This window comes from Rhinolophus hipposideros, assembly GCF_964194185.1.
Source record: "Rhinolophus hipposideros genome assembly, chromosome: 6".
NCBI classification, from domain to species: Eukaryota; Metazoa; Chordata; class Mammalia; order Chiroptera; family Rhinolophidae; genus Rhinolophus; species Rhinolophus hipposideros.
In genome coordinates, this window is record NC_138052.1 from 39220942 (window position 1) to 39238544 (window position 17603).

The following is a 17603-nucleotide window of genomic DNA, read 5'->3' on the forward strand; positions in this document are numbered from 1 at the left end:
GGGACTCCTGTATTATGTATTGATTGTCTTGTCAGAGAAGTAATGTGGTGTTGTTTCACATTTGTTTGAGTACCCAAAATTTCATTTTCTTGGCATTTCAAAGTTTCATTCATGTGATAAAAGGATGACATTAAATACAAATTTTTATTTGCGAACTAGTACTTTTTTAAAAACAGGGGTGTAGGGACTCTGCTTATAGCTATGTCAGAGTATCAGACTTATCCTGCCAGAAACAAGGAGACAATATACATGAGGTGGATGTTCTCAGTAATTGGACATAGGGACCACAGGATTGTGAACTTTGAGAGAAGGAAAACACATAAGTTGGACCCCATATTTGCCTGGAGGTACTTACCCGCTAGCACAAGCTGAGGGAGACAAAGCAGAGAGGGCCGTTTTCCTGAATTACAAAGACTGACATCCCAATTAGAGGGGGCTGAAGTGATCAGAATTAACAGAATAAATTACCTGATAGGAAGAAGCTGCATGGGGAGGAGAGGTGGCTGGGAGAAGTTCCTGCATGGCTGACAGCTAAGAGAAGACACCAGAAGTCATGCAGTGCTAAATAACATTGGAGTTCCACTACAGTTCCATTGGAGAGATGCCACTGAACACCTCAGATATTCAGTTTAAACCCTAGAAAGGCCAAACCTTACTCTAAAGTAAGAGCCACACCTGAGACTAAGGCAAAACCAAAATAGAGCTGAACTAACAAAGAATAATGTTAAGCTTGACAGGATCAAAGAATCCACAAGTAACTTAGATAGTTGCTGGAACACAACTCAACACCCTTTAAAGGAAGACAACATAATCTGGACTCCCTACAATGTATCATACATAATGTTCAACATTTCATTAAAAAATAGTGTTTTGAAAATAATAATTACATTGATAAAACCAGAAATAGACAGATTAAGAAAAATGGAGAAAATCCAAATTACCAATAGCAGGAATGAAACAGGAGATATCTTACAGATCCCACTGACATTAGAAAGATAATCTGGGAATTTTACAAACAACTTTATGCTAATACATTTGACAACTTAAATAAATGAACAAACTCCTTAAATAACACAACTTACAAAGATGGACATAAGAAGAAACAGATCACGTAAAATGGCAGGGTCCTGCAAAGCCAAAATTATTCCTGTAACTATACTAAAAACTTCTTTGCTTTTTCTACTTTTAGTCTCTCACAAGTGGAGTTTTTCAAAGGCTACATAATGTGTGACATTGTAATAGCTTGAATACAGAAGCAGATATGATAACTAGCTGTCCTATTAAGCTATATATGAAAGAGACTGATAAAAATGTAAAACAACACCTTTCTTCTTACAAAGAATTTTTTGAAAGGTATACTACTTATTTTTCATAAAAATACGTTATTAAAATTTACTATGTTTGAATAGTTGACAAATAAACATTTATAACTTTTCTGTTTTAATTTTTAATGCAGTTGATAGATAAATGTCACCTATATAAACAAAGCTCTTTGGGGATTCAATAATTTTGAAAAATTTAAATGAATCTTGAAGACAAAATGCATGCAAACCACCAATTTAATAAATTTGACTTAAGCTCTTTTAGAAAATACAGGTGGAGGAAAACTTCTTGATTTGTTCTATGAGGTCAGCATAACACTGATACCAAAACCTTGTAAGTTATTACGAGAAATCTACAGTCCAATATCCCTTATAAACACACATGCAGTAATCTTTTTTAAATATCAGCAAATAAAATACAGCAATAAATAAAAAAGATAATACATCATGATCAAGTGGGCTTTATACCAGGATTACAAGGTCAGTGTAACAGTTGAAAATCAATCAATGTAATTCACCACGTTAACAGAAAAAATATGGCTATAAAACATATAATCATCTCAACAAATGTACATAAAGACACTTTACAAAATGTAACATCCATTCCTGATAAAAGCTCTCAGTAAACTAGGAACTGGAGAGAACTTTATCAATCTGATAAAAAGCATCTACAGAAAAGCTACCTTTAACATTACACTCAATGGTAAAATAGTGAACACTTTTCCCCTAGTAACAGGAACAATATAAGGATATCGTCTCTCACCATTTCTATTCAGCATTATACTGGAGGTCTCAGCATGTTTAATAGTCTAAAACAAACATAAAAATTAAACAAACAAAAAGCAAAATGAGAAGTAAATGTACTAAATTGGAGAGGAAGGAATAAAGTTGTCTTTATTCTTATACAAAATAATTTTTATATGGCAAATCCTCAAGAACTTGCAAAACAGTAATAGAACTAATAAATGAATTAGTTAAAGCCACAAAGTAAAAGGTCAACACACAAAATTTAATTGTATTTCTATATATTAACAGCCAGAAGTTGGAAAAAGAAATTTTAAAAATACCAGTTATAACATCGAAACCGTAAAACACCCTCTTACTGGAAGCTACAAAGTATTTCTGAGAGAAATTAAAAAACTGATAAATGGAGAAATATACCATGTTCGTGGATCAAAAAGTCCAATATAATCAAGATATAAATTTTCTCCAAAACTGAACTGTAAGTTTAATACAAACACAAACAAAATCTCAGCACTTTCTCTTTCTTTCTTTCTCTTTCTTTCTTTCTTTCTTTCTTTCTTTCTTTCTTTCTTTCTTTCTTTCTTTCTTTCTTTCTTTCTTTCTTTCTTTCTTTCTTTCTTTCTCTCTCTCTCTCTCTCTCTCTCTCTCTCTCTCTCTCTCTCTCTTTCTTTCTTTCTTTCTTTCTTTCCTCTCTCTCTCTCTCTCCTTCTCTCCCTCTCTCTCTCTCTCTCTGTCTCTCTCTTTCTTCCTTTATCTATTTATTGGAGAAATTAACAAATGGATACTAAAGGTTATATGGTAATGCAAATAATCAGAATTTCCAAAACAATCTTGACCAAAAAAAAAAAAAAAAAGACACAAAAAGGAAAACATTAGGAGACTCACAGTATCTGATTTCAAGACTTAGATTAAAGCTACAGTCATTAAGATGGAATAGCACTGGAGTATACTGGAGTAAATCTAGACAAAAAGATTCATGGATCGGAATAGAGAGACCAGGAACAGTCCCACACATATAATATCAATTGATTTCCAAAATACCACCAAGGCAATTCATGGGGACAAAAACGTGCTGGAGCAACTGAATAAGTGTATGGAATAAAGTTAAATTTGACCCCTATCTCACACCACACATGTAGCAGATAGATGCAGTGGTACACAGCCCACATTTTCCTTCAGGACTAAAGTACTCATTCTTATATATTCTGAGAGTGATGCTGTTATGGATTGAATTGTGCTACCCTCAAGTTAGTATGTTAAAGTCCTAATCCCCTGTACCTCAGAATGTGACTGTAATTTGGAGATAGAGTCTTTAAAGAGGTAATTAAGGTTAAATGAGGTAATTGATGTGGACACTAATCCAATATGACTGATGTCCTTATAGGAAGAGAAAATTAAGACACAGACATATGCAGAAGGAAGACCATGTGAAGATACAAGGATGGCCATCTATAAGCCAAGGAGAAAGACTTTAGAAGCAACTAACTCTGCCAACCCATTCATCTCAGACTTCTAGCCTCCAGAATAGTGATAAAATAAATTTATGTTACTTAAGCCACCCAGACTTTGGTGCTTTGTTATCAGTTGCTTATTCATGGCTGACATATGAGTTCTTCCCCAAGAATTGCATTCAATTGAAGAGTGCTTTCCCACAAAAATTTATGCTCTTGCTCAGAGAGCAGCCTGCTTTCAATGACTGAATATTGTGACAGTGCAAGGCCTGTTCCCATGTTTCCATTTAGGACAGCTTTCTGCATACAATTCTTCATCTCAGATCAGTTTCAATGCTACTAGTTGTAAGCAAATCCTAAAATGGAATTTTGAAGCTAGGTTACTCACTAGCAGACCAGTCATGAATATCCCATTACTAATTAGAGGCTGCAGCAGTGCAATTGTACTTCTACTGGTTGTGAATTGCAATGTAATACTATTGGAAAGGAATGCACTGGGGAGGGGACAGGGGTACAGTATTTCAGGCATTTGAGAGGTTGAGGGAAGTAGTAATTATAAGGACAATAAAATGTGATGGATGTTGTTAAGGGCTATTAATGCATTGGAGAAAGAGAATGAATGATTGAGTGTAATTAATCACTAATTGAAAAGGCAGAAGGCCTACTTAGAAACATATAGACTCTTATTTCTTGCACCAAAGATGATAAATGCTGAAGAACAGGCCTAGGACTGTACTATACAGAACACTGACTTTTCAGTCTAGGCAGGACTGTTTTGCTAAGCTCATGGAACTACTGTTGAGAAGGAGTGGAATGCTGAGACTTGAAATACAACATTCAGGTCAGTACACTCAGGCACCTTGGAATCCTAGATTCCCTGAACCCTCTGGGTTGGCAGAAGGGCCTGCCTTCCTCCTTGTTAAAGGTTAGTGCTTTGTACTTGCTTCCAAGCATTGCAGAAACCTCTTTTGTAAGACAAGATGCATTGCCTTCCTTTTCCTCCAATTATTTCCCATCTGCCTTCACGTCTGTTTATACTAATTACTAGGGTTCTTCACAAAGAAAAAACCCAGCTGAGAAAGTGTTGAGTCAGCTAAGGACGGTAGGAAACAGTATGCTGAAACGCCTGCAACATTTAGTCTACATGTATCAGCAATAAATGGAAGAATATATATGACTGGATCCCGAATGTACTGAATCAAAGGAGACAGAATATAAAGTTTGAAAAGGGAGAGTTTATTGATATGGGAGCACTCTCTCATGATACAGTATCTGACATCTTGGCAAGAATCGTGGGAGATAGTACTATTATAGGTCAGCTCTTAGAAGATTTAAAAAACAGTGACGTCATGCATTAAGTAATGTAGAAATGGCAGAACCTTGGCAAATGGTGGGGAAGGGATCAAAAGGCTTAGGGAAGTCGGTACGCTGGAGTGAGTGTACTATTTCATACTATGAAGCTACCAGCTAACTGCTAGGTCAGAGACATCCCATTTACCAAAAGACACACGAGCAGCACTGAGGAGCTCAGTGGCAGTTGCTCTCTGTTGGTCAGGGACAATGGTAGGAGATAATGTTATAGAACTAGAATTCTTGGTATTAGCAGGGAAGATAGGATTCAGAAATAATAAAAGCAAGGTAGTGTCATTAAAACTTCAGAAACATAATTATTGTAATGAGAGGGTTATGAAGATGATTAATGGAATATATTAATAGCATCCTAGAGGGGGAGATAGGTGGCCAGGTAACAAAGATATTGCTCAAATATATACCTACAGGGTCTAGTACAATAGCCAGTAGCCATATGTGGTTATTTGAACTTAGATCAATTAAACTTAAATAAAATTGAAAAAAAATTACTTCCTCAGTTTCACTAGCCACATTTCAAGTATTCAGTAGCCACATGTGGCTAGCAGGCTATATTGGACAGTGTAGCTATAAAACATTTTCATCACTACAGGACATTCTAATGGACAAGTTTGGATGATCAGGAAACTAAGAACAGCTGTTTAAATTTTTTTTAAATTACAATTCATTTCCTGATCTTAGCCAGCTTTAGACCCAGAATCTATTGAATAAAGAAGACTATATCTCCAGAAGAAAGGGCCCGACAACATCAAAACAATATATAGCATAATGATTTTTTTAGTTCTTCTCCAAAGGAACATTACAGACATTTACTCAGGTAACTGTGAATTAGGGAAACGGGAGTAATCATACATTTGTGACATTTTTGAAGGCTTTGAGACACAGAATCTAAGCAGACAATGATACACAGAACTCAAAATCTCACCATAGTCATTTTCTTAGAGTGAGGGCACATAGGGTCAGATATAGATGGAGTCAGATCCAGGTCTGGGTCACAGTGGATCCACTGGGGCTGCAGGCCCCAGTCCCCAACTGTATATTTGAAATAAAGATATTGGGTACTGGACTGAACTCTCACAATGATTCCTTGATTTGTTAAGTATGGCTTATAGTAGTGTAGGAGGCCAAGTGGAAACAACTGAGATTGCCACTTCACCAAGACAGTAAATAAAAAAGTAATATAGCATCACAGGGGTAATGACAGATATTAGTTCCATCCTAAAGACTTAAAGAATTTAGAGGCAAGCAGGAGTTCCATTATACTTCCATTTAGCTCAGCAATCTGGCCCTTACACAAATCAGACCAATCTTGAAAGGAAGATGAGACTAAACAAACTTAACCAAGTAATAGCCTCATTTGTGGTTCCTGTACCAAGTAAAGATACTTTCTAGATAAGATTAATAGGGACTCGTACATTTTATGGGATCACTGATTTGGCAAATGCCTATTTTTCCATTCCTATCGGGAGGAAGACCAGAAAAAGTTGGCATTCATGTAGGGTGGACAAGAGCATTCTTTACAGTCTTTCTCCAGGGATGTATTAACTAACTCTCCTGCCATCTGTCATATTATAGTAATAAAGGATTTTGACTATGTGGACTCTCTACAGAATATGATATTGATCTACTGTATGGGTGGTATCACTTTAATCAGACCAGATGAACAAAAAGTGGCAAGTATATTAGAGGCCATGTTAATTTCCATGTGCTGCAAATGATTGGTCATAAACTCTACATGGATTCAAGTGACCGCCACATCAATGACATTTTTACGGCTCCTTTGGTCTGTGGTGAACCATGTTCATTCCAAAGTAGAGAACAAATTATTACATGTTGTCCCTGTTACCACTGAGAGGCAGCATATTCCACACTTGGGAATACTCTAGCTCATCTTCCAAGTCACTGAGAAGACTAGCAGCTTTGAGTGGGGCTTACAGCTGAAAAAGATTCCTACAGCAGGTCCAGACTGCAGTGCAAGCAAATAATATGGTACTAGAGTTATCTGTGATGGGGAATAAAAAATCATGAGGAGTTTATGGCAAGGCCCCAAATGAAAATCAAAATGTAGACACCTATGTGTCTGGAGCAAAGTTGCACCATCTATACGGGGTAAGTTTACATCATTACAAAAATAGTCCTTTGCATGCTATTGGGATCTGATAGAGATAGAACACCTGACAATGAGATATCAAGTGACTGTGCAGTCAGAACTGCCCATCCGGAGCTGGGTTCTGTTAGAATCTGCAAGTCATTAGATCAGGTAGGTCCAAAGGTAATCCATTGTAGAGGTAAATGGTACATTGGCATTGGGCACAATTAGGAACAGCGGGCCCGTGGTAGCTGCACAAACAGATGGGACAGATCATAATGTCGCATTGTTATTTCTCCGTCTGCTGACACCTGTAGCTATTTTGGGCATTGTTTATGACCAGCAGACAGAGGAAGAAAAACACCAAGCTTGGTTCACAGGTAAATGCAAGCCAAAGTTGAACAACAGCTGAAGTATAGTCCCATTCAAGATAAAGAGAATACAACAAGGAGGGGAAATCTTTCCAGTGGGTAAAGTTGAGCAGTGAACCTGATCAACTACTTTGTGAAAAAGAAGTGGCCAAAGATACAAACGTATTTGAACTCGTGTGTGGTTAATGGCTGGTTTGGGTAGTCAGTTTCAGGCATGTAGATAGACTTGTGTGAGTCGACACAAAGTATGAAGATCTTTGTATCAAATGCCTGAGTCCCCAGTCACCAAGATCTATCTAGCTACTGCCACTGTTGAATATTCGATTTGCAGCAACAGAAACCAGTACTGAGCCCCTACTATGATACTATCCCTTGATAACACCAAGCAGCCACTTGGTGGCAAGTTCATTGCCTTTCCTGCGTGCAGGATCTCAGCCAGCAGCAGTATCTGAAGTCTTACAACTGTTATTCCTTACTATATGAAGTAAGTGGATCCAAGCTATACAAGGGGTAAACTGTACTGGGTGCTGAAGTATGCACACCCAAATAAGCTTCTTACATTGAAATCTCCATTTCAGATTCAGTGTTCTAAGAAACATGATATAAGAAAATACTCCCAAATTAATCTAAGATAAACCCAAATGACAAAGCTAAAACTATAAAGTTTCTAGAAAAATCAAAATAACTGATTGTGGGGTAGGCAAAGATGTATTCAGATGCAACAAGCACTAATCATAAAAGAAAAAATTTGATAAGCTGGACTTCATCAAAATTAAAAACTTCTACTTATCAAAAGATCCATTAAGACAATGAAAAGTCAAGCCAAAGACTGGGAGAATATCTCTGCAACACTATATATACAGAGGGTGATAAAAAAAAAAATGTATACATATTTTAAGAAAGGAAAAAAAACTGTGTCAAAATTGTAATACTCAATATATACCAATAACAAAAGATGAATGTAAGTCACATGTATACATTTTTTTGGCACCCCCAGTATATATATATATATATATATATATATATATATATATATATATATATATATATATATATATATGTTTCCCCCAAAATAAGACCGGGTTTTATATTAAGTTGTGCTCCAAAAGATGCATTAGGGTTTATGTTCAGGGGATGTAATTCTGAAAAATCATGCTAGGGCTTATTTTCCAGTTAGGTCTTATTTTTGGGGAAACACAGAATATATATATATATATATATATATATATATATATATATATATATATATATATATATATAGGGCTTATACCCAGAATATATAAGTCTGGAATATATAAAGAGCTCTTAGCAAGTAAATAATAATAATAATAATAATAATAACAACAACAACAATAATAATAATAAATCCCATTAATAAAATAGGCAAAAGTCTTTAAAATACAATTCCCAAAAGAAGATATACAAATGACATCTAAAAAGATGCTCAATATCTTTAATATCAGAAAAATAGAAATTAAAACCACAATGAGATACTGCTTCACAACCACTAGAATGGCTAAAATTTAAAAGACTGAGAACACCAAGTGTTTACAAAAGTGTGGAGCAATTGAAACTCTCATACCGTGTTTCCCCTGAAAATAAAACCTAGCTGGACCATCAGCTCTAGTACATCTTTTGGAGCAAAAATTAATATAAGACCTGGTCTTATTTTATCATAAGACCAGGTACAATATATAATAATAAATATAATATAATATAATATAATACCAGATCTTATATAAGACCATCTTATATTAATTTTTGCTCCAAAGGATGCATTAGAGCTGATGGTCTGACTAGGTCTTATTTTCGGGGAAACACAGTACCCTTCTGGTGAGACTATAAAATAGTACAATCGTGTTGAAATATTGGTAGTTTTTTAACAGATCTTCATGTACCCATGGATTCCACTCCTAGGTTTTTGCATATAAGAAGTGAAAACACATGTACCCTCCTCCCGCAAAGGAGCTTTATTTATAACCCAAACATGAACACATCCTACATATGTATCACGAGAATGGATAAACAAATTGTGGTATATTTATACAATGGGATACTACTCTGCAATGACAATGAAAGCATAAACTTGTAATATACACAAGAATATGGATACATCTCAAAATCATCATGGTGAACAAAAGAAGCCAGTCATAAAAGAAAACATACATGACTTGTCATGTATGTTCTAGAAGTTCTAGAAAAATCAAAATTAATGTACAATGGTAAAAGACATTGATGATCTTTTGATGGTGAATATTGACAGGAAGGGAGCATAAGGAAACTTTAATGGTGATTACAATATTCTTTATATTTATTGATGTGATATGCACATGGATATAGACATTTGCCAAAACTTATTGAACCATACACTTAAAATCTGTGCATGTTACCTGTACGTAAAACTTACCTCAATTTTAACAAAAAACTCTAAAAAATGTAATCAAACATTTTTTCACCCATTTCATGTAAAATATTGCTGTAGATGTTGGGCATGACATTGATAAAAAAAATAAAATAAAATAAAAGCATAAACCACGCCTTCAAGTAGTACCCAATTAAAAATAATAGAGGTAATTTAGTGTGAAAGTCAACTATAAGGAAAATCCTGTGGTAGAAATAAGTTCACTACCACCCTTAAATATAGCACAACTCTTGTAAAAATATTCTTAGCTTTACTTGAAAAAGTTAATTAAGTAATATATAAATTTAGTCATCAGTTCATCAGATCTCTTTGATATGTTCTTAGCCCAAACTAGTTTGCTATATAAGAAAATCTACAATGGTAGCAAATAACTCTTTATAAAATTTAATTTTTAAGTTAAAAATATCTTTATGTTCTACAAATATTTGACGAGCCCCCCTTTTCACATTTCACTGATATACATAAACTCTAAGTGAACCTGATTAATAATAGTAGGTATAGCAGTATAGTTTTTAAATGGTAAAGGCTAATCCAAAAACTATTTCTATATTTATGCAATAAGTTATGTGACTATTTTAGGAAAGGGAGAGCAAATCCTCACAATTTTATATCTTTAATATTATTATTAAAATTTATTTATATTTCATGAATTATGGGCAAGAGAGGATGATACAAAAATACTTTGGAAAATAATATTCAAAGTTTGATGTGGAAAATGCTTACATAATTAGGAGTTGACTGTACTAAGTATCAGCTTGAGAGGTGGAAGGCAAAGGTTCTGATTGCTTCCTTAGGCCACATTGGTGCAACAAACTTTCTGTGCTTTGAAGTTACTGTATATTATTATTAAAGGTTTGATAATGCTAATAGGTAATTTTTATGCTTTGAAACAGGACTGTTACATTTAGAAATAGCAGAAAATTTATGTTAAATATGAGTGGCAAACCTGAACTACAAAGCCATATATGCAAAGGCAGAGCATTGCATTTAAGGATGAGGAGAGACCTAGAAAAGATCAAATGATAGAGGTCTTTTCATAATTGTGATGACTTTTCTACAAGATGAGTAAAAACCCAGTGATATATGTAAGTTATTATAAATAACATTTTCCTTCATGTACATACTTCTGTAGACACCAGCAGATAAGAGTCAAGAAAAGTGAGAAGAGATGTTTTTTACTATACTTTATTATATTAGCATACTAGCTATAGAAACGTAAGGACAGGTTTAGCAAGGATGATCCACTTATGATTACCATAAGAAAGTGATAGTAGATAATTTCTTTGTAAGTAGAATTAAATTTATAATTTTAAAAATATAGTTTATAATACATAATTTTATTCCCCAATACCTGCTGGCTTTATAGACAAGTAGTGACTTTTGATTGAATGCAATTTGAATTCACAAGGATACTAACAAGTTAGAAGGCTGACATCTTATTGGCATGGAGTATATTCATGTTTACCTTTTTCCTGAAATTAACAAAAATAATATCATCTCAATGTACTTCACATATTTGACATAGTGATACTTTTCTATGTCAAGCTTTGGTGAAAACATCACTTTGAAAAGCAATGAAAAAGAAGAAACTTCTGGCATGACAGCTTAAGGAACACAGTGGATCTGCTCTCCAGAGAAAATGGTGAAAATTATATATAAAAATAACCATTATAATCTCTGGAAATGGTTCCAAGGACATATAGCTGATGAATAAATACTTATTTAAGAAAACCTAAAATTCAGCAATACAAGCATGAGTTTGTGGTATTTGAAATAAGACCTGCTCTCTATTTCCCTTCTCCTAAGTCAGCAAGATGGAAACTCCACTCCAGACTAGTTCAGCCAAAATCACAGCTCCACCAGCTCCAATTTAGAGTACTATCTTTCGTGAGAACAGAAAATTGGCATTTGTCATTCTTCCCCCAGTTACCTGTTGCTGAGGCTAATAACTCCTTTCTTTAGCCCAGCCCCCATGCATGGAATGAGGCACTAGCTTGGACATGGTATTGCTAAGAACACTGGAATCCCAATTACCCTTGATTCTGTGCTGGGAGAGGTAAGCCAAGAAGACATGAGGATACTGGGCCCCCTCTATTGAGCTCTCCATTACTACAGCAGGGATATGCCTCAAAGAGAAGCATGCTATTGTCCCCATCTTCAGTGTCATCACTGAGGTTCAGAAATTTTGGCTGGAGAGAGAAGAGGACATAAAAGAGATAGTTTCTAATTTCTTTCAGAAGGAATAGACTTCATTTGCAACAGAGTATGGAGAAATTCAAGCCTAAAGACATTCTTAAAAACAGTGGAGATTGTGGTGAGAAGGAATTAAAAAGCTGGTATATTTATTGGACAAATATAGGTTAAACTATAGGCCACCTAGTTTCACCCAAAGAACTGGGGAAAGAGATAACTGGAATGAGACTGCCTCGGGTCAGAACAAATCTGAAAGAGACTCAAGAACAGTCTTTTCAAAGCAACCTAAATTTTACTTGTTTAGTATGTGGACCAAATTATTTCCCAGGGAATTTTTGCAAACAATAGAAAAATCAGTGGAGTATAAAATCTGAGTGTGGTCAGAGGAAAAGACAAATCAGAGATCCCAGTCTGTGAGGACTGGGAGAGGTGTCTGTTTTATCTATTATGCAGACACCAACACAGAGAGACAAGGAAAATGAAGAAACTAAGTAATATGTTCCAAATAAAGAAAAAGATAGCTCTCTAGAAACCAACCTTAATGAAATAGAGATATGTAATTTGTCTTACAGAGAATTCAAAATAACTTCCAGAAAGATGCTCACAGATCAGGACAGCAATGTATAAACAAAATGAGAATTTCAACAGAGATAGAAAATATTAAAAAATACCAAACAGAAATTATAGAGCTGAAGAATATAATAACTGTACTGAAAAATTCAATAGAAAGTTTCGATGACTAGATAAATCAGAAGAAAGGATCAGCAAACTCAAAGACAAGTCATTAAATGTTATCTAGTCAAAGGAACCAAAAGAAAAAAAAAAGAATTTTAAAAGAGTGAAGATAACTTGAGAAACCTATGATGTACCATTGAGTGGTCCTATATACACATTACGGGTGTCCCAAAAGAGAAGAAAGAGGGAAAGGACTCAAAGCTTATTAAAAGAAATAATGGCTGTAAAGTCCCAAATCTGGGGAAGGAAATAGACATACAGATCCAAGAAGCCCCCAAAATTCCTAAATAATATGAATCCAAAGAAATCTTTATTGAGACACATCATCATCAAATTGTAAAAAGTCAGAGACAAAGAGGGAATTTTGAAAGCATCAAGAGAAAATTACTTGCCTCCTACAAGGAAAACCCATAATTGTTTCAGTGGACGTTTTAGCAGTAACTTTGCAGGCCAGACGGGAATGGGGTGACATATTTAAAGTCTTGAAAGAAAAACCCTGCCAACCAAGAATACTATGACCAGCAAAACAGTGCTTCAAAAACAAAGGAGAAATAAAAACTTTCCCAGACTAACCAAAGCTGAGGGAGTTCATCACAATTAGACCTGCCTTACATGAAATGGTAAAGGGAATTTTTCAAGTTGAAAAAAAAAAAGGCATTAAATGGCAACACAATAGCATAAGGAAGTATAAAAGTTGTTAAAGGTAAATACATAGACAAACACAGAATACGGAATTATTGAAATAGTTGTGGGTAAATCATTTTCAATCCTAGTATAACAGTTAAGAGCTGAAAGTACTTATAGAGGAAAAACACACTCCTCCTTTGTTTCTCCTCTACTCACGCATTTATAATACTTCTGGCACCAGATGTGTATAGATTTTCAACACATCAAGTGATTATCAGGGTGTGCTATAATTTAACTCAGTTATAACATTATCTACCTGGAGTTAATGTCAGAACCCACAAGTTAAAGGCTCAGTCCCATGAAACTGCCTTCCTTCAACTTCAGATGCCAAATGAATGTCCCAGGTTGTCACCTGTACTTCTGACTGACCAGCTATAAATCAGGGTTTCTATGACTCCCTCCTTGGATTCAACAATTTGCTAAAATGGCTCACAAAACTCAAGGTAACACTTACTTATATTTTCTGGTTTATTATAAAGGACATAAGAAAAGATATGAATAAACAGATAAATGAGCAAAGTCCAGAAGAGTCCTGAGTCCAGGAGCTTCTGTCTCCATGGAGTTAATGTACACCATCCTTTCAACATGTGAATGTGTTGCAATCCAGAAGCTTCCCAAAACCCATATAATGGGATTTTTATAGAGGCTTCATTATGTAGGCATGATCAATTACCAACTCAATTTCCAACGCCTCGCTCCTCTCTGCAGAAGGGCAGTTGGGGGGACCTGAAAATTCCAAGCTTCTAATTATGGCTTGGTCTTTCTAGTCACTATACTCCATCATCCAGGAACCCAACAAGAGTCATTTTATTAGAACAAAAAACATTGCTATCACCCAGGAAATTAAAACGTTTTAGGAGTTCTGCAGCAGGAACTGGGGTCAAAGATTAAATGTTAGAACAAAAGATTCTCCTAGCACCCCTATTTACAATAGTTTTAGAAGATCTGTGTCAGGAAGAAAAAAATATATATGTGTGTATGTGTGTGTGTGTGTGTGTGTGTGTGTGTGTTTATATGCTATAACATTGATGAACCTTCAAAACATGCTAAGTGAAAAAAGTCAGTATCAGAAGATCTCATATTATATGATTCCATTTATACGGAATGTGCAGAATAGACAAATCTATTTATAGAGAGGTAAATTTATTGCTGCTTAGGCATGGAGGCAATGAAAGGATAGGTGGGTATGGTGCTAAAGGGTACGGCGTTACCTTTTCAGGTGACGAAAATGTTCTAAAATTGACTACAATGATAGTTGCATATATTTGTATATACAAGTATAATAAAAACACTGAATTATGCACTTTAAATGTATGGATTTGTGGTGTATGAATTATATCTTAGTGCTTTTTTAAAAAAGCAATGGACATTACTTTTTGCATTTAACAACACAAATTTTAAAAAGTCAACTTGTTTTGAAATTAAGTATCAGATATTATCATTTTTTATTATCTCAAGACAGAAAATAATTGTTTCAATACCAAATAGGGGAAATTAGGAAACAAAAACCATCAAATAACTTAACCAAACAGAATTGCAGTCTGTGGACTGAAATTTGTGCCTACTTTGTTTTCTTCTGTAAAAATTACAAACCCTACAAATGAGAGGACACACTGGAGATACTTGGCCACAGAATCATAGAATGTTAGGGCATGAAAGAAACTTGGACAGAATCTCTGAGACCAGGGACATTTCACATGAAGACTCTCAGACACAGGCAGGAAAATGCCTAACCTCATACAGTAAATTTAAGGCATACCTGACTAAGGAACTTTCATTTTTGATATCCTGTCCCAGTCAAATAACTAATGAGGCTGGGAAAGAAATGTACACCAGTGAAGCAGAACCAGGTGTGACTTAATTTTCATACAACCTCTGAATAGTACGGTAGCAACTGGAGAATCCATACTTGATCCAAAGAGAGCAGCAGCACAACTCCCCCTACTGATGGTTTTAAGGTAGGACTGCAGGCTCTTTGTTGCCTCGCCTTCAGAATTGTAGAGATACTAGAAATCCATATTCCTGAATGAAATCTCCTGATTTTAAATTTAAATACATTGAAAAACATACATATGTCTTGGTTTTGATCTAGAGTCTAGCAACTTTTAAAATTTATTTTTATTAAAGTCGACACACAATATTATATCGTTTTAGGTGTACAACATAGTGAGCAGACATTTACACACGTATGAAGTTATCACTGTGATAAGTCTAGTACTCATACTAGAGATAAGTCTGGCACCATACATGGTTATACAATATTATTGACTATATTCCCTATGCTGTACTTTACTATCCTATGCTATTTTTATCACTGGCAATGTGTGTTTCTTAATCCTTTTCACCTTTTTTCACCTATCGCCTCAATACCCCTCCTAACCAGCAACTATCAATTTGTTTTCTGTATCTGTAAGTTTGTTTCTGATTTTTTTGTTCATCTATTTTTTTTTTTAGATCCCATATATAAGCAAAATCAGGTGGTATTTGTCTTTCTCTGTCTGTAGAATCCAGAAGTTTTTGACCTCTGGGAGTTTTTTTTCTTTACACCTTGCCCAAATTTTCCCTCTGCCTTGAATTATCTCAGCAAACTAAGAAGATTCAATTTGGGTCTCAGTGTTGTCATGGGAGGGATAAGAAATATAGAGGATATGTTCTTGTAGGACACTCAAAGAGTGTGTTTTTAATTAAGTTTATTGGGGTGACATTGGTTAGTAAAATTATACAGGTTTCAAATATACATTTCTATAATATGTCATCTATATATCACCATATATTTGACCACCTATACCCTCTTCTGCCACCATCCCTCCTTACCTCTGGTAACCACTAAACTGTTGTCTGGGTCTATGAGATTTTGTTTGTTTGTTTGTCTTGTTCCTTTGTTGCTTTCAGTTTTATATCCCACATATGACTATGTTTCTTGACTTTTTCTGTCTGACTTATTTTGCTTAACATAACAACCTCAAGATCCATCCATGTTGTCACAAATGGCAGTATTTTATCTTTTCTTATGGCCGAGCAGTATTCTATTGTATATTGTTCCACATCTTCTTTATGCAGTCATCTATGGAAGGATATTATGGTTGTTTCCATGTCTTGGCCATGGTAAATAAAGAGTGTTTATCAGTGATTCATTATTAGTTAAGATCAAAGATTCTGTTACTTAGATATCTGAGTAACAGATCCCATAAAGGTCAATTTTTCTATTTTTCGCCTAGTGGTACATACTTATTAAATGAGTAGGCACCAAGAAGTTGTTTGGAAAGAACCAGAATATTTTTCTCAACCACTTTAATTCCTTGCAGTCAATATGTTAACTTATTTCTAAAAATTTCTCTTGTAGGCATCAGATTTTTAAAAATTTAAATAAATATCTGTAAGGATGAGTTGTTATAATTAATTGTTGCACAGGATATGGATATCCACAACCACACAAGGCAATTCACCTTCGCCTGCTACCAGGCCGATTAGGATGAATGAAATTGTTAATATTTCAGAAAACATTTCAAAGAGATATCATGAAATTGGAGAAATGATTCTCTTACATATGAGTGGATGAGTTATCAAGAAAACTTCTAGGGCCTAAAATCAGTAAAAGAGATACAAGTAGTTGAAATAGAACTTTCGTTCTACACTAGAAAAGTTGTGTTCAGACTTGGGGTGTGTCAAACTACACTGCATTTATCCTAAAACACCAACGCCTTTGTAATAGGGTAGTTGGGAATTTGGAGAGTGCTAAATGCTGAAGCCGAAATAGAGGAATTTTTCATAATCCTTTAGTTCATGGAATCCATTGTATCAGAATGTGCTGTCCACCAAGTAAAGGTTGATTTTACAAACTCATGTTTTTAAGGCCAAAATCCCTTTTAGAATAAGAAGCTACTCTTGATTCTATCTATTTGGACAAAATGAAATGCTTGTAACTTGTGATAAACTCCTGTGTTGCACAGTGCTTTACAAAGTCAGCCAATTTCTGGCCTCTAAAGAATTTCTCCAATAACTTCCTGAGTCCATTCCCTTGAATACGCAGATTTGCCTGACTCAGTCAAAAATGCCATCAATCAGGATTGTGCAGTAAATAATAGTGTAGAAATTGTTCCCTGAGCAACAGTGAATGATTGTTCTAAAACACAACATTCAGGATTATTAGAGAAGAAGTAAAAAGTCCTGACAGTATGAATGTTGCATGCAGCTGCAAGCAGGTGACTCCTGCTCACTACT